At 46.6% G+C, this 26,257-nt stretch overlaps 1 long non-coding RNA gene across 1 annotated transcript; it reads left to right on the forward strand.

Moving 5' to 3' along the window:
• The first annotated feature begins 1,901 nt into the window (after positions 1 to 1,901).
• LOC117361961 lies at positions 1,902 to 23,761 on the forward strand. Its single transcript, XR_004539765.1, has 3 exons — positions 1,902 to 1,955; positions 22,135 to 22,166; positions 22,369 to 23,761. It is a non-coding gene; the product is annotated as an uncharacterized LOC117361961 (long non-coding RNA).
• The last annotated feature ends 2,496 nt before the right edge of the window (positions 23,762 to 26,257 follow it).

The following is a 26,257-nucleotide window of genomic DNA, read 5'->3' on the forward strand; positions in this document are numbered from 1 at the left end:
TGGGGCTCCTTTTACTAAGCCGCGTTAGGGCTTTAACGCACAGAATAGCACATGCTAAATTGCCACCCGCGCTAGACCTTAACGCCAGGATAGAGCTGGCGTTAGTTCTAGCCGCGTAGCGCGAGGTTTTTTTAAAAAATGTATTTATTTATAAATTTTAATTTACATTCAAGTATTCACTTGCACAGAAAGTAGGTTAGTTGAGATATAACTTATAACCAATATAAATCACAGCGCGAGTTTATCACGCGCTAAAATGCTGCGTACGCTAAAACCACTAACGCTGCTTAGTAAAAGGAGCCCACAGTATCTGTCTCTACCACCTCTTTTGGGAGACTGATCCACCACCTTTTCTGTAAAAAAAGTATTTCCTTAGATTACTCCTGAGCCTATCACCTCTTAACTTCATCCTAAGCCCTCTCATTCCAGAGTTTCCTTTCAAATGAAAACACATTTATGCCACGTAGGTATTTAAACGTCTCTACCATATCTCCCCTCTCCTGCCTTTCCTCCAAAGTATACAGATTTTGATCTTTAAGTCTGGCCCCATATGCCTTATTACCAAGACCACGCACCATTTTAGTAGCCTTCCTCTGGACCGACGCCATCCTTTTTACATCTTTCTGAAGGTTCTTTATAACATCTTTGTGAGTGATATTGCAGAAGGGCTGTCGGGTAACATTTGCCTCTTTGAGGATGGTACAAAACTCTGTAACAGGGTTGACACCCCTGATGTTGTGGATGGCATGAGGAAGGATTTAACAAAGCTAAAAGAATGGTCCAGAAACTGTCAATTAAGATTTAATGCTAAAAAAAATGCAGGATCATGCATTTCGGCTACAGAAACCCAAAGGAGCAGTACCGTTTACATAAGAACATAAGAATTGCCATCTCCAGATCAGACCCTGGGTCCATCAAGTGATTATTTCTGATAATCTTAAGGTGGTCAAACAGGTAGAAAGGGTGATGGCCAAAGCCAGAAGGATGCTTGGGTAAATAGAGAAATTTCCAGTAGGAAAGAAAAGATGATAGTGCCTCTGTACAGTGGCGTAGCGAGAGTGAGTGGTGCCCCTCCCCCACCCTATTCTATGACCCCACACACACACCACCCACTCCTTCCTCGCCCCCTCCTGCCGCTTGCGTGCTCCTTCCCTTCCCCTTACCTCTTTAACGTTCCCTGCGCGACCAGCATCACCAACTCGCTGCCCACGCCGGATGTCGGCTTTCCCTCTGATGTCACGTTCTAGGCACGGGTCTAGGAAGTGATATGAGAGGAAGAGCCGATGCTGGCATGACAGCAGGTTGGGGTTGCTATTCGTGCCGGGAACGTTAAACAGATATGGGGGAGGGGAAGGGGAGCGAGCATGAGGTCGGGTGGTGGAAAAAGAGTGGGGATGCAGAGAGGAAAATGGGAGTTGGCACCCCCACCAAGTCGGCGCCTGGGGCAGAACATCCTCCTGCCCCCCCCCCCACTATGCCACTGCATCTGTATAAGTCTCTAATGAGGCCCCATGTAGAATACTGTGTGCAATTCTGGAGACCACACTTTCAAAAGCATATAAACAAGATGGAATCCGTCCAGAGGGTGCCTTCTAAAATGGTCCGTGATCTTCAGCATAAAGTATATACACTTCCCCCTCCCCATTCGCGGTTTCCCTACTCGCAATTTCACATAATTAATTTTTTTTGGGGGGGAGGAGGGAAAAAAAACCCCATATTTTTGTCTTCCCTCCAGCATCCCGACCTTACCTGGTGGTCTAGCTGGTTTTCGAGGCAGGAGCGATCTTCCTGCGCTCCTGCCCCGTGCAGATAGCCATTAGGAAATGGCTGTGGGGAGTTCCCGTAGTCTCTCGAGAGACTACGGGAACTCCCCAAAGCCATTTCTTAATGGCTATCTGCACGGGGCAGGAGTGTAGGAAGATCGCTCCTGCCTCGAAAACCAGCTAGACCACCAGGTAAGGCCGTGATCCAAGGGGAAGGTGGAAGGGAGGTGGGGGTGGGTCAGAGTCGGAAATCCACGTTTTTTCGCCATTCGCGGTCCGGCTCTGCCCCTATCCCCCGCAAATAATGAGGGAGAAGTGTAGAAGCAGACCCATAGACCTCACTATGTATGCCTTGGAAGAAAGGCAAGTGAGAGGAGATATGATTGAGACATTTAAATATCTCCATGGCATAAATGCAAAGGAGGCAGGTCGTCCAACTGAAAGGAAGGCCGGGGGGGAAAAGGGCATAAGATGAAATTGAAGAGGGTTAGATTCAAAGGCCAATCTAAGGAAATACCTCTTTACGGGAAAGATGGTGGATATGTGGAGGTCGTGGAGATAAGGACTGTATCTGAATAACGGATGATATGGATGGGCCATATGGCCTTTATCTGCTGTCATTTTCTTTGTCTCTAAAAAGGTCTCTCTCTCTCTATTTTGGGTCTGTGGGAAAATGTTTAGGTTTCCCATCACAGTTCAGCAAGGGAGTTATTAGATTCTAGCTTTAAAGGAAACGGGGAATAAAGGGTTAGCTATAAATAAAAAGGCATCTTTGAGCTTTGCCCTCTTCTAAAAGATTTACAGAGAGAGAGAGGGAAGAGCATGAAACATATTTCAGCATCTTTAAGCAGCAGGGAGCTCAATTGTGTTAGCACCGATGTAACAGAATCCCCGTCCTCTGCTGATTAGTGACCCTCATTCAGAAAATGAGCTTCTGTAATCAATTATGTCTTCTGATTCACCAGACAGCGTTTACAAGGATTTAATTTTCTGCTACTACACCTTTCAAATTATCTTCAGGTGCTGTTCAGAGCATAAACACGTCTGTTAATTTCAACTTCATTAGCATTAAAGAGGCTCCTAATAATGGCATTAATTCTGGTTCACGGAATCGCAGACGAGGGCACGCCGCTCATCTATTTTTAGAGTGAACTTTTATCTGCCCCAAGCACGCAGCTTCTGGATAAGTTTCCTGCAAACTTCCCAGCCAGAGAAGAGGTTATTTCCCAGATTAGCCCATCACATATTTTTATAACATAGTGGCGGAATAAATAATGGCAGATTAAAAGACCGTCTGATTCATTCAGGGGCAGATGCACAAAACTCCAGCAAACCGATGGAAAACATTGGGTTAGAGAGCGATTTTGTTTTACCGGGCGATGCTCAGCACAAATAGCATGCACGTTTGATGCACGCTGTTTGTGTTAAGGATTGGCTGTAAAAGGGGGGGAGTAAACGCCTAGCGCCTGCGCACAAGAGGTGAGCGGTGGGCGCAGCTGTTGTGCATAGGCCCAGTACAGTGCAGAGCCATGGTAGCTGGAGCTCCAAGCAAGGGGCTAGCAGCAGCAAGGTCAAAAACAAAGAGTCGCAGTGAGAGGCAAATACGCAAAACTCCACAAATGCGCAGTACAAAACAGAGAGTTGCGCAGGGACAGAAATCCCACCCATAACCGCCCGTCCCCGCCAAGATCCTCTCTGTCCCCACCCATCCCTGTCAGGATCCTCTCCGTCCCCACCCGTCCCCGCATGGAATTACCTCCATCCCCGCTCGTCCCCATAAAAAGCAGCAATTACTTCTGACAGGATCATCAATTCCACAGTTTCTTTTGTGTTTGCGCTGCTGTTTTCCTTGTGGAATCTCTTTGGTGGAACCCTTTTTTGTTTTCTGTTCAGGTAATTAACTTATAAACCCCCTCTTTTACTAAGGCTGATGTGTCTATTGTATGGATGAACCCTGCTTCCAAAGTCTTCCGTCCCTGTGGGAGTCCCGTTGGCTAGAGGGGGGTCCCTGTGGGAGTCCCATGGGCCAGAAGGGGGTCCCCGTGGGAGTCCCGTGGGTTAGGGGGATTCCTGCGGGACCCCCGCGGGACCTGCGGGATTCCCGCGATCCCCGTTCCCGTGCAGACCTCTAGTACAAAACACCGGGTTATGCAGCATGTTTATTTTACCAGGCAATGCTGGACATAAACAACAAGCAAATTATATGCACACTGTTTGTGCTACGCCTCAATAGTAAAAATAGGGGGGGGAGGAGGGACATGCATGGTGCCTGCACAGAAAAGCTGAGCGTTAGGCCCAGCTATTTTGCGCAGGCCCAGTGACTGCAGAGGCGAGATCGCCGGAGTCCCAAACAAGAGGCCAGCAGCAGCAAAGGCAAAAACAAAAACCTGCAGCTGAAGCCTCTTTGCTATGGTGAGTTCAGGAGTCTTTTTAAAAAAAAAAAAAAATTTTTTTGCATACCACGGCAATTTTAGTTGCAGCTGTTAGGTGTGGGACACATGCACACACAAACACACACATGGCCATTCTGAACAGACTTTAAAATTCAAGTAAAATGTTCCTACCTTCATGCTACCAACAACTCCAACCTGCTGGAAAAGTTTGCACGCTAAAAGGTGGGTGTTCCTTACTGTGCATTATCAGCAGTGCTCATTTTAATACTAATGAGCTCCTCGTAATGCATTTGCATAGGATTCTCAGTGGTTGCTACCACGGTTGGTAAAAGCCACCAAGAACCCTTTTGTACATTGAAGACTGAACCAACTTACAAGCTAGACAGGCTACACCCAGCCTTACGAGGAACCGCTGAAAAGTTCTCAGCCCAACCAAGAAGAGAATGATGTGGAGCCATGAAACTGACAAGTTATTCTACACTTTTCTTGACACTTTGTTTCAATGAGGCAAATGCATCTAGTAAATAGGCACAAGTATAGGGAAGCTAAGCCATTGTGACATCACCGATGAGGATGACTCTTAGGCATTGGTGGAATGAGGCATTATGACATCACAATGTGAGGGGCCACTGAAAAGGCTAAAATACTGTCTACAAAATTTGCTGGTGCTCACACTCCCTGCCTGGCAGCAGGGATGTATCCATAGCACTGTGGACAGGATAATTGGGCAGCCTGAGGGGCAGATGTTCAAACGCATACCATCCAAATATGAGGGGCCGCTGAAAAGTTCTCAGCCCAACCAAAAAGAGAATGATGTGGAGTCATGAAACCTACAAGTTATTCCACACTTTTCTTGGCACATTTCATTCCATATACGTAATTGAATCAGAAAATGTCAAGAAAAGCGGGGAATAACTTGTAGGTTTCATGGATCCACATCATTCTCTTTTTGGTTGGGCTGAGAATTTTACAGCGGCCTTTTCCCTTATATTTTTGAATATGTGCAGTTTTTTGTATTCTATTTTGTAAACCGCATAGAACTTAATGATATTGCGGTATAGAAATGAATTTTTATGTTACTTTTATGTTATGTTCACCTTCTTCAGAAGAAGAGTAGACAGGATCCCCACTTAAGGGTCCTTTTACTAAGCTGAGGTAAAAAGTGGCCTTAGTGCATCTTTATGCAAATTTTCCCTCTCACTAAGGGCTCCTTTTATCAAGCCGCGCTAGCGGGGTTAGCGGGTTTGACTTTTAATCACGCGCTAACCCCTGCGCTGGCCAAAAAACTACCGCCTGCTCAAGACAGGCGTTAGCGGCTAGTGCGGCCAGCAGTTTAACGTGTGTTAAACCGCTAGCGAGGCTTGATAAAAGGAGCCCTAAGTCCACTTTTATCACAGCTGGAAAATGGCCGATTTTCTGTTTTTTTCGATTAATGGCCATGTGCTAATGTTGCCATTAAAGCACAGCTATTTTAAAAAATTTACCGCATGAGCGCTTGCCGACACCTATTTTGTAGGCGGTAAGGGCTTATGTGGTAATTCTGCACTAACCAGTTAGCGTGTGGTAAGGTAGCTTCACTAACTGATCAGGGCACAGATGCCCACTCTTTTCTCCCTGACACATCCCTTCCAACAACAAAAAAGTACAAACAATTACATATTAGTGTCCACATTAGCACGTGTTGAATTGGAACATACTGCAGAACGCTTGAGCACATCCCTGCTAAGCCATTTTAAACTAAAATGTCAAAATTGCCATTTTAGAAAAAGATTTGTATGTGGGTTTTTTATGCTGTTTATCTTAAATGCATGTAAAACTGCAGGAATAATAATAATAATAATAATAATAATAAGAGTTTATATACCGCAATACCGTTAAGTTCTATGCGGTTTACAAAAGATTAGTGGAATACAAGTTGAGTTGACGTACAAGTTGAATTAATTTAAGGGATGTGGGAGGAAGAATGTCAGGGGCGTGTTTTGGGCAGAATTAGAGCGGACATATGATCTGGACGTTTTTCTGTAATAATGGAACTTTGCAAAAAATGTCCAGGGCAAAGCTAGACCTGTTTCATTAATGACCCCCTTTACTCCCTCATGGTTATTGACCTCAAAGATGTGAATGAAGCAGTATATGCCACACTCTATGACACCTTCCCCTTCCACCTTCAAGAAAGTTTGCAGGCTTTCAAGAAATTGTTAAAACGTCATGTGTTCTGTTGTATGAAATACACAGTATGATTTCATCAGCTTTGTTATGACTACTACATGTTATGCTTACTGAATTGATCCTTTTGGGATGGCAGGGTTGGTTTGACGATGTTAATGTTGATATGTCAGTCTGATTATGTAATTTTGTGTTGTCAATTTTTATTTGTGTAGGTGATATTTATATATATTTATGAATGTGTTGATGTACTTTGCCTTGTATAAGGCAGATTAGAAATAAACCAAACCTTCAGATGTTATGGCCAGTCATATCAGAGCAGCAAGCTGCTCTCTGGTGTAGCCTAGTGGTCAGTGCAGTGGACTGCAGAGAAGGAGACCTGGGACCATATCCCACTCCAACTAGTACACTTGTGGTGGAAAGTGTGAGCCCACCAAAAACCTACTGTACTGACATATAGGTGACACCTGCAAGCATAAGGGATATTGAGGTGGCATATAGTGGGTGAGTTTTGGAGGGCTCTCCATAAAACATAAGGGGATTATGGTGAGATGTGTACCTGGGACGCTTTATGTGACATTCACTATAGTGCTCCCTAGGGCACTATTCTGCTGGGATGTCTCTGGGGCCAGTCTGCTATGAATGCTGGCATCTCCTATGTCCCAACGGTTGGTTTTTGTGCATTTTCATTTGAACTTTATTTTTTTTAAAGGTTCAAAAATATAGATGCATTGAGGACAAGCACGTCTAGGAAATGGTCATTTTTTGGGAAAAAAAAATATTTTTCTGATTTGAAAATGGTCATTTTCTCTACTAGATATTTGGGTATTTTTCCCAAAATGTCTAAACTCAGATTTAGACAGCATATTGAAAATGCCCCTCTATATTTCTGTTTAGACAGTTAAGATATTGTCCCATTAAATTTCTGCTGACTTTCTAACCAATTCAGTTTATTTATTTATTTTAATTTTCTGTACCGTTCTCCCAGGGGAGCTCAGAACAGTTTACATGCATTTATTCAGGTACTCAAGCAGTTTTCCCTATCTGTCCTGGTAGGCTTACAATCTATCTAACGTACCTGGGGCAATGGGGGGGGGGGGGGATTAAGTGACTTACCCAGGGTCACAAGAAGCAGCGTGGATTTGAACTCGCAACCGCAGGGTATTGAGGCTGTAGCTTTAACCACTGCTCCACACTCTCCCCCATAGAACAGTGTGCAGACTTCTGCAAAAAATGCAAGTTGAAATTTCAGAGCGGAAGTCATGATTCTAAATTTGATCTCTGACTTACCCCCTCTTTCTTCCAGCTACCTGAATTACTGACAGATACAGAATGGACTCAATGATTTCATTTGAACATGTATGGCCATTAACCTTTAAGCTAGCCAAGCTATTATATTATCAATAAAGGAATTTTAGGAAGGGACACACAGGGAGTTCTTGTAGAAGGATGGCTGCATGCCTAGAGAAAGACCGCCATTATGTTAGCTTAATAGGTTCTGTTTGCCAAGAGAGCTGTTTAGGAGACACCTGAGATGAGACTAGTGGAAACAGACTTGAAAGGAACAATCTGGAATGATAAGCAAACAGGAAACTTTCTATTAAATTACGATGTTTCTGGGCCTCTAATTGCAGTCAGGCAGGGAAATAGCTATTGGAGCTGAATATGCTTTCTTGAATTCTATCTCCATCACATCTACCAGGAAGCTATTCTACGCATCTACCACCCTTTCTGAAAAAAAGTACGGTATTTCCTTAGTATTTCCATGGTCCATATGCACATGACTGTCAGCTCTGCTGGCCCTGCCCCTTCTGACATCAACTTCTTGTTCTGGGGTATGAGCCGAAAACCACATGCATGTGGACCTTGGCTCCATGATTGCTCTACGCAGCCCCTTCACTTCTACACCCATTAGGCTCATCCAGTTCCACCCATCCCCACCCTGTTACGCCCACATCACTCCCCAGTCTCGCCCCTATCCCGCCTCCCTCAGCCTGTTCTCATTGGTCGGGAGGACATCTGCACATATGACTCAATGAAGTCAGGCGCGGACAAAGTGCCAGGTTTTGAAAAGCTGTCTGGACGCTCGGATATGCCCTCTAAAAAGAGGACATTTCCGGGTAAATCCTGACATCTGGTAACCCTAGGGATGCTCCGCCTCAGGTGGCCACCAAGCCAGGTATGCCACTGATATCCAGGCACCAGCACCAAATATCAGCGGCGCTTGGTTGCCTTCTGAATCTGCCCCAACTCCACCCCCAGACTACCCTGGCACTAATCGAAGAGTGCTACAGCGGTCAGACCTCTCATCCAGTCGCACTCTCTGCTTCAGCACAATTAAACCGGGCAGGAGCCTCTCCTTCCTGTTAAATGTTTTTTTCACTATTGACACACACTGCCCTCCCCCCACCACCCAGGGTGTAGCAAGGGAAGTTGGTGCCTGGAGTGGAGGCACCCGGCATCGCCACACCGTATGCCCCTCCATGGCTCCCCCAAAACATCACTACTCCATTCATCTCCCCGTGCCTCTCTTCAAATCTTCATCAGCCGCGCACAGCATCTCTTGCCCGCAGCTCGCGTCCACCTCATCCTTCACTACCTGGTCCCCACAAACAAGAAGTGACATCAAAGGGAAGGACGAGGCGCGAGCAGCAGGCAAGAGATTCTGCTCACTGCCAGCAAATATATGAAGAGGTATGGGGGGGGGGGGTGGAAGAGGAGAGGTGCCAGCGCCCCTGTCAAGATGGCGCCTAGGGTGCTCTGCACCACCCCCACCCCCATCCTCTCAGTATGCCAGCACCCCTCCCCCCCATTGATTTTAAAGTAATAATAAAGGCTTGAAAAATTTGCAGAAGTGATGGGATTTTTGAAAACTAAGGGGAAGGAACTGTGAAAATCTCAAAGCAGTGAGCTGTGCATATATCACACATACTCTGATCACACCTGCATCTGTCACCGTGGCTCTCAGTTTGTGCAATGGGGAACAAAAGGAATTAAAAGGTGAACTCCACTGGGATTCTGTTTTAGGACACTTTTTGTACTCGTAGGTTTGTTCATTTCCACATCACAGTTGCCCTGGGATATGAATTAAAGAAACAGATGAAAAAAAAAAGAGAGAGAACACTTTAACAGCACAGCACAGCAACTGCTACACACACTTTACTTACGCTTTTTGATGAGAAACATTAAACATTTTTAATTTAGCAGATCAATTTGAAAATCTAATTTTTTGAAAGCTTTGTACCAGCTGCAGACTCTTTCACGGTTACTGTCACAACCATAGAAGAATTATAAGAAACTTAACCGCTAAAAGTAAATTAAAAAAAATCTCATTTCAGCTCCTTTATAAAGAGGGGAAATTAGATTTTGATTAAAATCACTCACACATACAATTTTGGGTAAACTCATTTAGAAAGACTGGTAAATAATTTTCCTTTCTCGGTATGTGCCTTTAATCCTAGTTACAACTGCCCCTCATCCAGGGGCTGTAGAATCTGAAGGGGAGTTGTTAAGGCCCCCATTAGGTAGTATACTTCCCAAAGTACACATATTGCAGAAGAGCTACCTTTTCTTCTGAATGTATTCAATATGAGTAGCCAAAATTCAATCTAGGGCAGGGGTGTCAAAGTCCCTCCTGGAGGTCCGCAATCCAGTCGGGTTTTCTGGATTTCTCGACTGGATTGCGGCCCTCCAGGAGGGACTTTGACACCCCTGATCTAGGGGGAAGGCAAGGTTAACATAGAGGAGCACCAACTTTGCTCCCCCCCCCCCCCCCCCGAGCATGTCACTCACCCATGATGGCATCCATTGATAGTAGCAACAAGAGCCTGCTATTCCATTCCTCATCATTCTACTTTCCTTCCCTAAACTGCCGTCGGCATGTCAAAACTTCACTGGCCAAACACCCACCTCGTGATCTTGTGAGATTATGAACAGGACATGCCACTAGCGAAGTCCCAATTTACCTATGGTGTCAAGTGCCCTTGAAAAAATGGGGAGGTTGCATCAGGAACGATCCAGCTGGCAGGCCTTGAGAACCCCTCCAAGTGTGGTAATACTGCCAGTGCGTTGAGGTTTGGTTCAACAACACATATGGGAGTAGTTCTATAAAGGGTGTCAAAAGTTAAGTATCAGATATATGTAGGCAGTAAGGCCCAAATTCTGTAACCAGCGCCTAAAGTTAGGCACCTATTTCGGAGGTGACCAACTAGATAGGCGCCTATCTAAATTGAATAACAAGCCCAATTAAGCTTTTTAATCAGCACTGATTGAAACATAGGCGCCTATCAAGGAAAACGTGATTCTGTAACAAGGTGCCTCTAAAAATTTAGGCGGCCTTCAAAAAAATAGACGCTCTGCGTGTTAGGTGTGGGCGTGGCTATGTGTTAGGTGCCTTCTTACAGAATCAATGCTCTTAAGCGCTCAGTTAGGCACCTAACTTTTAAGTGTACCTAGAGCTGGCCTATTTAATGGGCGCCTCCAAACTAGGTGCCCAAATAGGTGCCGCCCAGCGCGATTCACTAAACAGCACCCAATTTTACTTGAATCACGCTGAACCTATATAGGCGCCTAACTTTTGGGCGCTTCGTATAGAATTTGCCCTTAAGTGCCAATTCTGTACCAGCAATTGTATGTAAAATTGTTGGCATAGAATAGGGTATAAGTCACATCCATGTGCCTAACTTTAGGAGTTACCACTTATGCCATGCCGAAGGCTGGTGTAAATGCTGATGCCTAGAGTTGGCCATGTTCTTAGCAGCTGCAAGAGGCAGGAGCGAATGGCCTTTTCTCCTGCCCCCATCAATCCTACTGGACCACCAGGGATATCAGGTAGGCCTGAAGGGCCTATTGAGACAGGGGATTGAGGGTTTTTTTGGGGGGTGGGTGGAGGTTGTAATTCGTAGGCTGGGGAGGGGAAGAAAGGAGGGGGGCTTCTTTGGGGATCAGGGATATATAAAAAATAAAAGTTATGCAGGTCCAGGCTGATATTCAGTCAGATCTAGGGATACCAGACGTCCGGATTTCCCCAAACATGTCCTCCTTTGAGGGGCAATGGGGGGATTAAATGGCACTGGAGGACATGTCTGAGGGTCCGGATGGCTTTTCAAAACCCAGCACTTTGTCCGGGTTTTGAAAAGCTTCCCGACATAATCGCATCGGGAAGAGGCGTCAGCGCAGGCGTGGACGCAATGCGGTGACATCGCGTGCATGCGCTCGTGTGCGTGATGTCACTGTGTCATGTTCGTGGGAATGCCATTTGGGGGCAGGGCTGGGGGCGGAACAGGGTGGGAAAGAGGCAGAACTGGGTGGTCCTGGGGGCATGGCCAGGGGTCCAAATCTTTCCAAAGGAAATCTGGTAACCCTAGTCAGAGCCCACACAACTGTCTTACGTGGGCCTTGGCTCAATATCACGCCGAACCCGCATAAGTTCCGTCAGCCAGCACCCTATCAGTTAGCCCCTGATAGTCACTGCCAGTGCTTAGATATGGCCTGGCATTGAACATGGTAGTGGAATGTGGGAGTGTGTGGTGCAGTGGTTAGAGCTATAGCCTCAGCACCCTGAGATTGTGGGTTCAAATCTCTTGCTGTTGCTCCTTATGACCCTGGGCAAGCCACTTAATCCCCCCATTGCCACAGGTACACTAGATAGAGTTTGAGCCCATCGGAACAGATAGGGAAATATGATAAAGTACCTGAATGTAAAACCACTTAGGATATAAGTAGTTTATAAATAAATTTAAAAATATTGCTGCGTTGAAAAAACCCCAGTGACTATCGCTGGATGAATAGGTAGGATTTGGGCATCCATGGAAAATCAGGGGCGGGAAACTACGAGGTGACACCAGGAAATTCTTTTTCACTGAAAGGGTGGTTGATCGCTGGAATAGTCTTCCACTGCAGGTGATTGAGGCCAGCAGCGTGCCTGATTTTAAGGCCAAATGGGATCGGCACATGGGATCTATTCACAGGGCAAAGGTAGGGGAGGGACATTAGGGTGGGCAGACTGGATGGGCCGTGGCCCTTATCTGCCATCTATTTCTATGTTTCTATGTTTCTTATTTACTTATTTGATAGGGTTTATTTACTGCCTTTTTGAAAAAATTAACCCAAGGTGATGTACAAGAAGTGTAAAATTGGACAAACAATTTACAATTACAGTGTGGTCACAATAAAATCTTTGAATACCAGTATAGTAGTAAATAGACAATAGTAAGATAAACTTGGTAGCAGACATATTCAATTAACCACAATAATAAGACAAAATGTCAACACCATGTATGTTAAAACAGTACAATAAAATATTCATACGACTGTACATATTAAACACAATAAAGCATCTATGTCAACATAACACACATTGAATTGGATTGGATTTATTACATTTGATATATCGCTAGTACGTGAGTATTAAGCAGTTTACAATACTTCTACAATAGAACATTACATAAAAGATCTTTAATTTATAACATTTTATTGAAGAAATCAAATAAATATACAATAATATAATACAAAAAGATATTCATTACAATTTGATTCACAATTATAATTTTCCATACATATTTCTATCATTCCTCCAAAATATATTTCCATATTATCTATTTCATTCCTCTATACACGCCTTTTGTTCCCTTCCCCCATTCCCCTTCCCCCCCATTCTTTAATTCATAACATTTTATTGAAGGAATACAAGTATACAAGTATACAAAAATATAATACAAATTAAACTCAAAAAAATTATATTCATAAAAATATTTGTCAAACATAGTTATATTATTCCTCCAAAATATATTTCCATATTATCTACAATAAACCTTAATACATTCTCTTGTTCAAACCCCCTTTTTCAATTCCTCAATTGCCTCTTCCACCCATCCCTACCCCTTTAATTGTATGTAAATCTTTAATTAAAGAAATAAAATTACACAAAAACTAAACTCCCCAAACCAAATGGAAGTTGACAAAAATAAAGAATAATAAAAATAAAGAACTAGAATTTTAAATAAATAATCATAAACATAAAAGATCTTTAAATAAGGTTCATATGATCCTGTCAAAATTCAAATTCTGAAAGCATATCCAGAGTAAAAATGAGAGGGTGGAGTTGGGAGGGAGAGTGGGTGGGAGGAAAGGGACTATGGGCTCCTTTTACTAAGCTGCGTTAGCGTTTTTAGCGCATGCAGCATTTTAGTGCACGCTAAACCTGTGCTACGCAGCTAGAACTAATGCCATCTCAGTGCTGGCGTTAGCGTCTAGCGCGCGTGGCAATTTAGCACGCGCTATTCCGCGCGTTAATGCCCTAACGAGGCTTAGTAAAAGGAGCCCTTAATGTTTCATATGTAGAATTGAAGTGCTTTTATGGATTTTATTGTATTGCATTTTATGCATTTTCTGTATGACGTCATAAAACTAATAAACAGTTGAGACATACAATAGAAGTGGAGGTTACCAAAAAAAAAAAAAAATCCCCCAAAAACCCAAACAAAAATAAATTTAAAACATTAGTGAAAGCAGCATATGGAGGATTACCAGGAGGGGAAGAGAGAAGTACAAGAGAAAACATTTATAAGGAAACAGTTTATTACAGTTTAGGGTACAGTATGTGATATTTGAATTGCCGCTATTTGTGCAGTTCTGTGTAATTCTGTCCTTTATGTAAATATATAGGAAGGCAGTTTGAATCACTACACCTTCTGAAGATCTGATGTAATAAACCATTCTGTCCTTTAGCACAGGGGTATTCTTTTCATTTACCTGTGCTAACACACATTCTCCTAGGACAAGCAGGATGAGTCAGCCACATATGGGTGTTGTCCCAACACCTCCCAATTTGCGGATAAGCTCTCCAATAGCTCAGAGAGATTTTTTTTTTTTTTTCCTCTGAGCACGTGCAGTGCCCGGGCCCCACTGGGCATGCCAGGGCCCTACCCATTTCCCCCTGCTTCCCCCTAATCCCCAGTCTTTAGTTTCCGCCCGTTCCCATCGGTCGGATTTTTCTACAGCTCTCCATTACAACTTTTCTACTCATCAACTTGAAGATGCCTGAATCATCTAAAGAAACAACTGGGATGCAGGAGGAGGATGAACACACCGGATCCTCATGAATTGTGCGCCCACTGATTGGATCCGGCGCTCGAGGTTTCCGTGTGGCTTGCATTGTGCGCACATGTCACCACGTGCACGCAAGCTAAGGAAGAGGGCACTGAGAGACTTCATGAAGAGAAGTGAGGCCCGAGAATCTTCCTCCAGCAGCCATCCTCATCGGAGCGTAGCAGCGGGGGATCCACAGACGAATCCGGTGAGGAGCCTCCAGGACATCCTGGCTCAGTCAACCCCCCCGACTGCAACTTGCCCGGTCGAGAAATCTCTCCCGGAGGTCCTGCATGCTGTCGCTAGCCGCCAGCCCCTGCAGGAAGCCGATAGGAGTCTCACCAGACCGAGAGATCTCTCCAGGAGTTCCTGCATGTTGCTGCTTACAGCCAGGCATGAAGAGAAGTGAGGCCCGAGAATCTTCCTCCAGCAGCCATCCTCATCAGAATGCAGCAGCGGGGGATCCACAAGCTACAGTGGCAAGGAGCCTCCAGGATGCCCTGGCTCAGCTAATCCCCCCGCCTGCACTTGGCCCGGTAGAGAAATATCTCCCGGAGTCCCTGCATGTTGCCGCTTAGAACCAGCCTCTGCAGGGCAGCCGATAGGAGTCTCGCCAGACCGAGAAATCTCTCCAGGAATCCCTGCATGTTGCCACCTACAGCCATCCTCTGCAGGGCAGCCGATAGGAGTCTTGCATGCTGCTGCGTAAATCCACAGCCTCTGCAAGCAACAGATCGGGGCTTTCACCCTCCAGACGGCATGCTGCCTCTTACAGCCAGCCTCTGCAGGGAGCCGATTGGGGTTCAAAGGTAAGTCCTATCTGCTTGTTTTTGGGAAAAGCTCTGATAATCTGTTGCAGCCCCGAGGGCTCTGCCCCACCCTCCTCCCAATCTGAATTTAAGGAGAAAGAATCTCCCATGCTTCTTTTCCTTGGAGGGGACCTGCAGACCTCTCCCCCCAGTAGGAGACATGCTGCCCCAGAGTTCAGCTTATAAAGGACATGCTGAAAAAAAAACAAAAAACAACTCGATGTTTCTTTCCCTCTTGGGGTCCTGCAGAGTCTACAATTCACACCTTTCCCACCCTGCCCCCCTCCCCCTCTCATGTTGGGAACAAGGAGTCTGCCTTTCTCAGCAGGGTGCTGATATCTTCAGAGATGCAGCATGTCAGACCATGCCTCTCCAAAGGTGGGGGTTTGAAACTCCTCAGTCTAAAAAGCTGTTTGCTCTTCATAAAACCTAGGCAGAGTGCTTTTCCAGCTAGCATGAGGGACTCTGTACTATTCATGATTTCTATAGCACTGAAAGGCATATGCAGCGCTGTACAGTTTAATATACAATAGGCAGTACAGCAGCAGAAGCCCACTCAAGAGGCATTATCACTCCTCTTTCTCTGCCTCCAGGCACAGTGGGAAACGCAGCCAGGAGCACTGGCACAGATGAAGGAGTGCATCCTGCCCCTTCTCTGCAGGCTCTCCCCCCCCTCTCAAGAAGGACAGAGAAGGGCGGTGGGGTACATGGAGCCACCCAACCAGTCAAGTGGAGCAGCACATGAACCTGCGAACCACCAGGGGTGGGACCAGCAGCCACAGTTAATCCTCCTGCTGACCCACTCCTCTCTCAGCAGGCTACATTCCCCAGTATGTCCCCCTTTAGAGGGAGCCACGCACAACAACATGGCGCGGTTCAGCGGCATGCCATGCACCCAAGCAACGGAGGAACAAGCTACACACCAGCCTCCAGCCACGCCCCGAGTCACCACCCACAAAAATAAATAAATATTTACTAAAAAAAAAACCCCCCCCACAAACGAGGACTCACCCCAAGTCCCTCCAGAAACTCACAGCCTTTCTCAAGATCCACGTGGGTGGACAACAAGTACCCAAGACAGAGTACTACAAGGCCTGAACTACCAGTACCAGTACTTCACGCAGGCAGTGGCGATTCCAGTCCACAAGAACCTCCTGGACTGCAGAGACAAGATTTGGCTGACTCCCTCCTCAGGGCAACCAACATCAAGGAGACTGGGATTGAAGTACCAGATCTTTCCAGCCCAGGGATTCGACAACCCGCAGCAGCCATACATGGACATTGCGGTAGCTTAAGAGAAACAGGGCAGCACGACCCCCCCCTCCAACCCCCGTCAGGGAAGGACCTGAAAAACCCTGGTTTCCACGGGGAAAAAGACCTTCAAGGGCGCAATGCTGAGCGCACGAATTGCTGCGCTCCAGTTCCAGATGCGGCTTTATCAGGAGGCCAGTGAGAGGAAATAAATAAATAAAATAAAATAGAGACTCCAGCTCACAACTGAGCCAGTCCACACTGGCAGCAGTCTGTGCCCCAGCGCTCGCAACAGTAACATAACTGCTACGCAAACAAGCACCGCCCGAGGGGCAGGGGCATCCAAGGGCAGCCCTCTCCCCAAGACAAAAACAGAACCTTGATCACCCTCCGGCCCAGCATGATCAGATTGTCTGCGAAGGCTTGGCCCAGGATCACCATCGACCAGTGGGCCCTCAGCATCATCAAGCAGGGATTCCGAATTCGTCTCCACTCCCGCCCCCCCCCCCCCCGAGTGGGCGGGGCACCCTCCATCTGACGACCCAACTTTCCTGCAGCAAGGAGAGGACCTGCTTCGGCAGAATCAATAGAGGCGGTGACGAACAGAGGAGATCACAAAGAGGTTTCTACTCCTGGAACCCCCCGCGTCACCATGGACAAGGACAACGCTCGTTCCTGGATCTCTGTAAGCTCAACAGATGCATACACAAGGTCCAGACGCACTCTCTGGGTACAGTCTTGGCCCTGTTACAGCCCGAGTATTGGCTAGTATCCCATGCACCCAGCCCACAGGAGGCATCGTCGCTTCTAAAGCCAAGACAGACGCCTCCAGTACAAGGTCCTGCCCCTTGGACTCTCAACGGCTCCAAGAACGTTCAGAAAGTGCGTGGCAGTGGCACATCCTCGCCTTCAAGGGGTGCGCGTCCTATCTTATCTCGACAGCTGGCAGCCCCGTCAACCACCATAACCCTCCTCCAAGAACTGGGGTTCCTCATCAACTACATGAAATCCCACCTGATACCCACCCAGGGGATATCGTTCATCTGGGCAGTCATCAACACCACGCAGACCAAGGCCGTCCTACGGGACTACCAGATCGACGCCATGACATCCCTGGCCCAGTGCATCCCTGCCAGCAGCTCATCGTCAGCACGCTCCGGTCTTTGTTGTGCAGCACACCAGACTACTCATGTGATCCCTGAAAGGGCACCTCAGACGTCACTGGGACCAGTGTACCCAACCTCTGACTACCCACCTACTGGAGCTCAGGGCCTTAGGGAATGCCCTCGAAACCTTCAAACAGGCAGGGCAGTCCTCACCCAAACAGAAAACCAGGTGGCCTTGCACTATATCAACAAACAGGGAGGGACAGGGTCGACCTCGCTATGCAAGGAAGCTTGCCACATGTGGGAGTTCTCCAACTCCATTCAATGCCCCATCTAGGCAACTTACCTCCTGTGGGAGCAGAACGACCTGGCAGAAAGACTCAGCCACCAGCTGGATCCCGATGAGTGGTGTCTCAACCCAGCGGCGATGAAGAAGATCTTCAGCACCTGGGGCACACCGAGCATCGACCTGTTTGCAACCGAACCGAACTCAAAATACTCGACCTTCTGCGCAAAGAGATCAACCCATCGCCGTCTCCCCCGACGGTCTGTCTGTGAGTTGGAACACCCTAAGTCCTGCAGAAGATTCTTCAGGACAGAGCAACGGTGATCATGATTGCCCTGTTCGGTCTCCTGCAACCATGGTTCCCGTTCCGGCAAGGGATAGCGGTTCACCCACCTCTCCCCGCTCCCGATCAGTGCAGTTCTCATTACACAATGCGGGAACCTTACCCTCCACCACGACCTGTGTTCCTTAGCCCTGACCGCATGGATGATGAGAGGATGAACCTACCACAAGACGTGGAGCACACTCTTATGGCAGCCAGAAGATCTTCAACCAGAAAACGCTATGGGTTGAAAGGGAGAAGGTCCCGCTACCAGTGCACAGACACGCAGCGAGATCCCTACAACTGCCCCATACCGGACATCCTGCAGTACATACTGAGCTTATCTCAGGGGGACCCACTTCCATCAAGGTCCACCTAAGTGCAATCATGGCATACCACGCTGGCCTAGACAGCAAACCAGAGTCGAGGCATCCAGTAATCACAAAATTTCATGAAGGGACTGTCCAATCTGCACCCACCGGCCAGACCACCACCGCCCGGATGGGACCTCAACTTGGTGCCGCATCATCTCACCTCGACCCCTTCAAACCTTTGGGGGAGGCAGATCCCGTATTCCTGGCTGGGAAAACCCTGACCATCGTGTCTACCGACACACTCCCTCATGAGAACAGGGTGGTACCCAGAACCCACCCCCGATTCTTGCCGAAGGTGGCTTCAGCGTGCCTCCCGGCACTCTACATCTCCCCACAGGGAGGCACACTGCCACCTCAGCAACACCTCCTGGACTGTGTGCGGGCCCTGACTATACAGCAGATTAGACAAGCCTCAATTGTTCGTCTCCTACGACCAAAACAGACCAGGACTTCCGGCCACCAAACGCAGGCGCTCGCGCTGGATATAAGAATACATCCCCTTCACCTATAGAAAAGCGCAGCATCAACCGCAGGTGGGAGCCAACGCCCACCAGCGCAGAACCATAGCCAACACAACGGCACTTCTGCACCACACACCAATAGGGGACATCTGCGATGCAGCCACTTGGTCCTCCATGCACACCTTCACTAAGCACTACTGCCTCGACATAGCATTCCATGCTCCAAATGCATTCGGCCGAGCAGTCTTGGAAGTGGCTCTTCCCTCCTGGGAGGGACAGCAACCACTAGCACAGCCTTGACAAACACTGATCAAGTAGGGGGTTATAAATATCGACAAACACTGTTCAAGTAGGGTATTATAGATATTGATTAAGTAGGTCTTCCAGCACTCCTTCCTAGACTGAATGTGGAATAGGCAAGTATGAATTCTCACATGCAAGTACGATTTGTCACTGTTGACCAGTTGGTTTCTCACTGTTCATTGATTGTCATTGACCAATTTCACTGTTCTGTGAGTTAAGTAGGTCTTCCAGCAATCCTGTCTAGTCTGAATGTGGAATAGGCAAGTATGAATTCTCATATGCAAGTACGAATTGTCACTATTGACCAGTTATGAATTGTCACCGTTGACCAGTTGGTTTTCTCACTGTTCATTGATTGTCATTGACCAGTTTTCGCTGTTCTGTGAGTTAAGTAGGTCTTCCAGCACTCCTGTCTAGACTGAATGTGGAATAGGCAAGTATGAATTCTCACATGCAAGTACGAATGCAAGTTGGTTTCTCACTGTTCATTGATTGTCATTGACCAGTTCATTGTTCTGTGAGTATTATTGCTCAGTTAACACAGCACTTTATCTAAAACCTTGTTTCCACAACTTTACCTGCTTTGCCTGATTACCCTGCCCGGCTCGGCCTCCACAGCCAGGCGAGGGATGCACAAAGTGCTAAGGCGCAGGTCCAGTCGGTACATCCCTCGGCTAGGGAGTCACCCATATGTGGCTGACTCATCCTGCTTGTCCTAGGAGAAAGTGTAGTTACTTACCTGTAACGTAGGTTCTCCGTGGACAGCAGGATAGTCAGCCACACAACCCACCCGCCTCCCCATACGGCCGACCTGGCCACAGCTAGGAACATCCTGGGGATTAGGGGGAAGCAGGGGGAAATGGGTAGGGCTCGGGCATGCCCAGTGGAGCTCGGGCACTGCACGTGCTCAGAGAAAAAAAAAAAAAAAATCTCTCTGAGCTATTGGAGAGTTTATCCGCAAATTGGGAGGTGTTGGGACAACACCCATATGTGGCTGACTATCCTGCTGTCCACGGAGAACCTACGTTACAGGTAAATAACTACACTTTCCTCAAATTCCTATGAGCATCGGAATAGAGAGTTGCACGGGGACAGAAATCCCACCCATCTCTGCCTGTCACCGCCAGGATCCTCTCCGTCCCCACCCGTCCCCGTCAGGATCCTCTCCGTCCCCACCCATCCCTACAAGGAATTACCTCCATCCCCGCCCGTCCCTATAAAAAGCAGCAATTACTTCTGACAGGATCATCAATTCCACAGTTTCTTTTGTGTTTGCACTGCTGATTTCCTTGTGGAATCTCTTTGGTGGAACCCTTTTTTTGTTTTCTGTTCAAGTAATTAACTTATAAACCCCCTCTTTTACTAAGGCTGACGTGTCCATTATATTATATGGACGAACCCTGCTTCCAAAGCCTTCCATCCCCGTGGGAGTCCCGTTGGCTAGAGGGGATCCCCGTGGGAGTCCCGTGGGCCAGAGGGGGGACCCCGTTGGAGTCCCATGGATTAAGGGGGATTCCCGCGGGACCCCCACGATCTCCGTTCCCGTGCAGACCTCTACCTCGGAGCTGTTCCCACTGTGGCTGGCGCTAAAAACCGCGCTACAATTTTGTAAAAGGGGGAGTGTTTAATTCCTGATACAGTAAAGGTTTTAGTGCAGAAAAATCCACTGTAAAGCCATCACATTATAGATACGTACAGCAGTAAAGATGCAGATTGCATGCATGCCCACTGAGTTTGGAATTGCAACCCATATAAAAAATCATGTTGAATTTTGACATCGTATTTACTTCCCCTTTAATACATGATCTTTACCTCAGCTCTAATAAAGCTCCTACACAGGTCATGGCAGCCTTTTGCTGAACCCCAGCAAGGGGCAGGAGCGAGGGGGCCACACTCCTGCCCCCACGGAACCTACTCCCACCCCGCTAGAATACCAGGTGTTGCTTAGCCCTCTTCTGAATCCATACTTAGCCAGTCTGGTTCACAATGCACATGAGATGGATTCTGCACTCACTGGAGAGCCACTGGAAACAAATCTATCTCAAATCTGGCGAGTCCTCATTTAGAATATTGTGTACAATTCTGGAGGCCGCACCTTCAAAAAGATATAAAAAGGATGGAGTCGGTCCAGAGGAAGGCTACTAAAATGATATGTGGTCTTCGTGATAAGGCTTATGGGGACAGACTTGAATACCTACGTAATGTAAATGTGTATGAGTCGAGTCTCTTTCATTTGAAAGGAAACTCTGCAATGAGAGGGCATAGGATGATGTTAAGAGGTGACAGGCTCCGGAGTAATCTGAGGAAATACTTTTTTACGGAAAGGGTGGTAGATGCGTGGAACAGTCTCCTGGAAGAGGTGGTGGAAATGGAGACTGTGTCTGAATTCAAGAGGGTCTTGGAAAGGCACATGGGATCTCTCGGAGACAGAAAGAGATAATGGTTACTGAGGATGGGCAGACTGGATAGGACATTTGGCCTTTATTTGCCATCATGTTTCTATGTTACTAAAGTTCTATGACATCACAATGCAGGTGTAAAGAGCCTTAGCCAATAGAGAGATGAGGAGATAGTGGATGCTGTGGATTGGCAGACTGGATGGACTATTTGGCCTTTATCTGCCATCATATTTCTATGTTACTATGTTACTAAAGTTCTATGACATCACAATGCAGGTGTATAGAGCCTTAGCCAACAGCGAGAAGAGGAGATAGTGGATGCTGTGGATTGGCAGACTGGATGGACTATTTGGCCTTTATCTGCCATCATGTTTCTATGTTTCTGTGTTTCTAAATCTTTACATTTATTGCAGATACTGCTAAATATGAGTGCCTCCAGGAAAGGGTAAGGAACCCTGCTTAATGCCCCTGTCCATGTGTCTGTCTGCTGATACTTTACCCCACGTTCTGTATCTCTCTGCAGATACTTTACAGTATCACTTAACGCTCTGCTCACTAATCTTTCATGATGTCCAATAACAATTTGTAATTAAGTGGAGATAATGCCTGGCAATAAATAATTAATAGACCCCTCTTGTTTCTTCCAGTGGCTTTGGAATGCCTTCAGGAAATGATGCATAGAAATATACCTAATTAAATTAGTGGATGTGCTTTGGAAGCATGCCGGCTCCATCTTTCTACTATCTGCATCTCATCCAGGCTGTTCCCTCCGTCCAGTGGCGTTCTTGGACCTCTCCTGCACAGGAACTTGAAGGATCTGTGATATCCTACAGAATATCACATTTAAAGCAGACTTCCAGACTAGAAACAAAATTTTAACAAGGCGACATTTTCTATCATCAGCACTTGTTATTCTCTTAACAACTGGCCTAAAAATAGGTCTGCAGCGCTGGAAAAATATGCTAATTTTCTATCAGGTACTGCTGCATATTATTTAATTGTATTAATTAGCATTGGTGTATGTTTGAGAGTTTAAAAAGATAACACCTACTTTCAGTTTTGTAATTTGCTTCTGAAAACCAAAGAAAGCAGAGAGAGCCTGAACGCCTGGGCAACACGGCTGGTTATTCCAGCGCCAGTCCATAGATAATTAATCTTATTATGTTTTGAGAATTCACAAGTTCTCAGACTAGAAACATAACAGTATATTCTAGCTTAAAATGAACAGAGAGCCCTATGTCTGTAGGGAGAGACTGACTTCTTCATTATTATCTATGTACTCCTCAATTTTTTTCAAAAGAAGCAGGGTCTAAGGGGTGAAACCAGAACTGGTTCAGTCCTTCCCTTATGACATGGAGTTGGTTGGCCATTAGGTACATTGTAAATATTTGGAATCAAAGCCTAGAGCAGGGATGGGCAACCATGATCCTTGAGGGCCACAACCCAGTCAAATTTTCCACAATGAATATGCTTGAGATCTACGTATTTGCATAAAATGGAAGCAGTACACACAAATCAATCTCATGCATATTCATTATGGAAATCTTGAAAACCTGACTGGGTTGTGGTCTTCGAGGACTGTGGTTGCCTACCCCTAGCCTAGAAGGCTACCAGTACACAAGGGAAATCTCTAATCAAAGTACAGAAACATAGAACAGGGGTGGCCAACCTTCGTCCTCAAGGGCTGCAACCCAGTTGATTTACAAGTGGTGGTTTCCAGGATTCCCCAATGAATATGCATGAGACCTTTTGAATGCACTGCCTCCATTGTATGCAAATGGATCTCATGCATATTCATTGTGGAAATCCTGAAAACCTTATTGGGCGAGGACCAAGGTTGGACATCTCTGGTATAGAATATAATTTTTAAGTAAGGTCCCTGAGACTCTGTAAACCGCTTTTGCCTGCCAACTTGTAGATATCAAGGCATGCAGTTTACTTTTGGATTATCTGCATCCACAATCTATACTTCAGACTCATCTTATGTTGTTAAGGATAGCCCCCTACCAGACTGATTGGATGGATGGTAGGGGGTGGTGGTGGAGGAGTTTAGGCTGAAGGATGGGAACAGGGATTTGGGTTGCTAGGTGGATTCTGTGGATCGGGTATGGGTGGGATTGGATAGAAGGATGTGGGGGTGAATGAAGGTATGTCTGGGGAGTTTTAGCTGGTGAGAGTTGTTGGGTTTTGGAGCGGTTGGGAGAGGGTGTTGGTAGAAACATGCTTCCCAACTCGACCCGCCATGGGGTGTGGTGGGTTGATCGATAGATTACAAAGAAATGTATATTGATATAAGATCCTCGGTATGTGTCGTGTTAAGATAAAAAAACGTGTACTGAAAAATCTTGCACTGTTAACTGTGGACAAATTTAACCTGAGCTCTTTGGGGGAGGACATGATAGAAAATGAAATAAATAAATAATTTGTTGGTATGTGCGAGGATGGTTGTGTACAATTTGTATGATTAGAGTGCTTCAATGTACTTACACTATGCTCTGTGTTTGGGATGGATAATTTTAAAGCAATTTAATCCGGTGAAATGGTTTGGGTGAAAAATTGTTCTACCTTAGCTAAAAGAAAATAAGATATAGCAGAATTAGAAAAAGTAGAGCAAAGGGTAACCAAAGGGGATAGAAGGACTCTCAAATAAGGAAAGGATAAAAAGGTTAGGGCTTCTCATCTTAGATAAAAGAGGGCTAAGGGGAGATATGATGGAAATCTACAAAATCCTGAGTAGAGTGGAAAAGGTAAACGAGAGCTGGTTGTTTTTCTCTTTCATAAACACGACAAAGTTATTAAGTAGTACATTTAAAACAAATAGGAGAAAGCATTGTTTCATTTAATGCATAGTTAGGCTCTGGAACTCATTGCTGGAGGATGTGGTAAAAGCAGTTAGCATAGCCGGGATTTTAAAAAAGGTTTGGGCAAGTTCATAAACCGTTATTTAGACAGACTTGGGAAAAGCCGCTCCATAGCCCTGGGATCCTGCCAGGGCAATCGTGACCTGGATTGGCCACTGTTAGAGACAGCTTTCTCTGCTTAGGGCCCTTTGGTCTGGCCCAGTATGTCATTTGTAGCATATGTACTTTTTTTCTGGGCTGCAAGAAGGTGTTCCAAAAGGGTAGGGTTACTAGAACATCCTGATTGCCCCGGACATTTCCTCCTTATGAGGACATATCCAGGGGTCCAGACAGCTTTTCAAAACCCGGCACTTTGGGTTTTAAAAAGCTTCCAACAAATCGCCATCGGGCCAATGAGAGGGGCAGTCGGGGGCAGGGCTGGGGCAGGGTTAGGGTGGGACGGGCATAACAGGGCGGGGATAGGTAGAACTAGGCAGGCCTGGGGGTGGATCTAGTGGTCCGGTATTTTCCGTTTAGAAAATCTGGTAACCCTACCAAAGGGTGTTTAAATCGGGGAGAATGTCTCATGCATACTCTTTCCCGCCTTAGCTACTGGCACAGAACAAGAGGTGCAAAGCATGCAGCCTGATATAAATTTTTCAGTGAGAACAGTGTGTATTTGGGGGAGGGACTTTCAAAATTTGCTTAATATATATGCCCTAAAATCACCATGTAGTTTGCAGCTCAGCAGGCTATTGGACCTTGCTCCCACTTCAAAATCACCGTACCTGTCGAATTGCTGTTAGAGCTCCACCTATAACTTTTGCCCTAGGTGCTATCTTCACAGCGGGTGCCGACACCTCTCCATCCCTCTGTGTACCTCTCGAAATGTTCGCCACTTGCTGCTCGGCGCCGGCCTCGGCTCCCTATCCAACGTCATGTCCTGGTCGCGGGACCAGAATATGACATCAGAAGGGAGCTGAAGCAGGCGCGAGCGGCAGTTGGAAGAACATTTCAAGAGGTATATGGGGACGGGGGCGCTCAAGCGGCAGGAAAGAGTGGGGGGTGCCTGGCGTGGTAATGCGGGGGCCACCGCCCCAGGCACCAACCTTCCTCGCTATGCCACTGACCTTTCACATTTGGGTTGAACTCTCTTTTGAAAGTGGAAAGATCATAAGGGCAGTTCTATAAGGTACATTTAAAGCTAGGCTCCAATGACGCACATATATTTATAGAATACAGTACTCCCACGGGGGTTCCGTTCCAGGAACCCCCGCGAATGCTGAAAAACCCTCAAATATGGTTTTTAGCAGGGGGAGACAGGAGAGGGCAGCCGGAGAGGCAGGGGAAGGCAGCCGGAGCGCCGGCAAGTGAAGGAAATCACTCGCGGTATGCTCCGACCGCCTCTTCCTGTATTAAAGTCGGGCTTCACCAACTCAGGAGCTGCGCGTCAAAGCATACTCCTGATTGGGGAAGCCCGACTTTAGTACAGGAAGAGGCGGTCGGAGCATACTGTGAGTGATTTCCTTCACTCCGACGGCGCTTCGGCTGCCCTCTCCTCCCTCTCGGCTGCCCTCTCCTGCCCAGTCATTCGCGGTTGGAAAATACCGTGAATGACCGGGACCAGCGAATTCACGGGGTAGCACTGTACATAGGCAGTAAGAATGCCATTTTGTGGGGGCAGGGGCCATAGGCT

Source organism: Geotrypetes seraphini, chromosome 6 (genome assembly GCF_902459505.1).
Source record: "Geotrypetes seraphini chromosome 6, aGeoSer1.1, whole genome shotgun sequence".
NCBI classification, from domain to species: domain Eukaryota; kingdom Metazoa; phylum Chordata; class Amphibia; order Gymnophiona; family Dermophiidae; genus Geotrypetes; species Geotrypetes seraphini.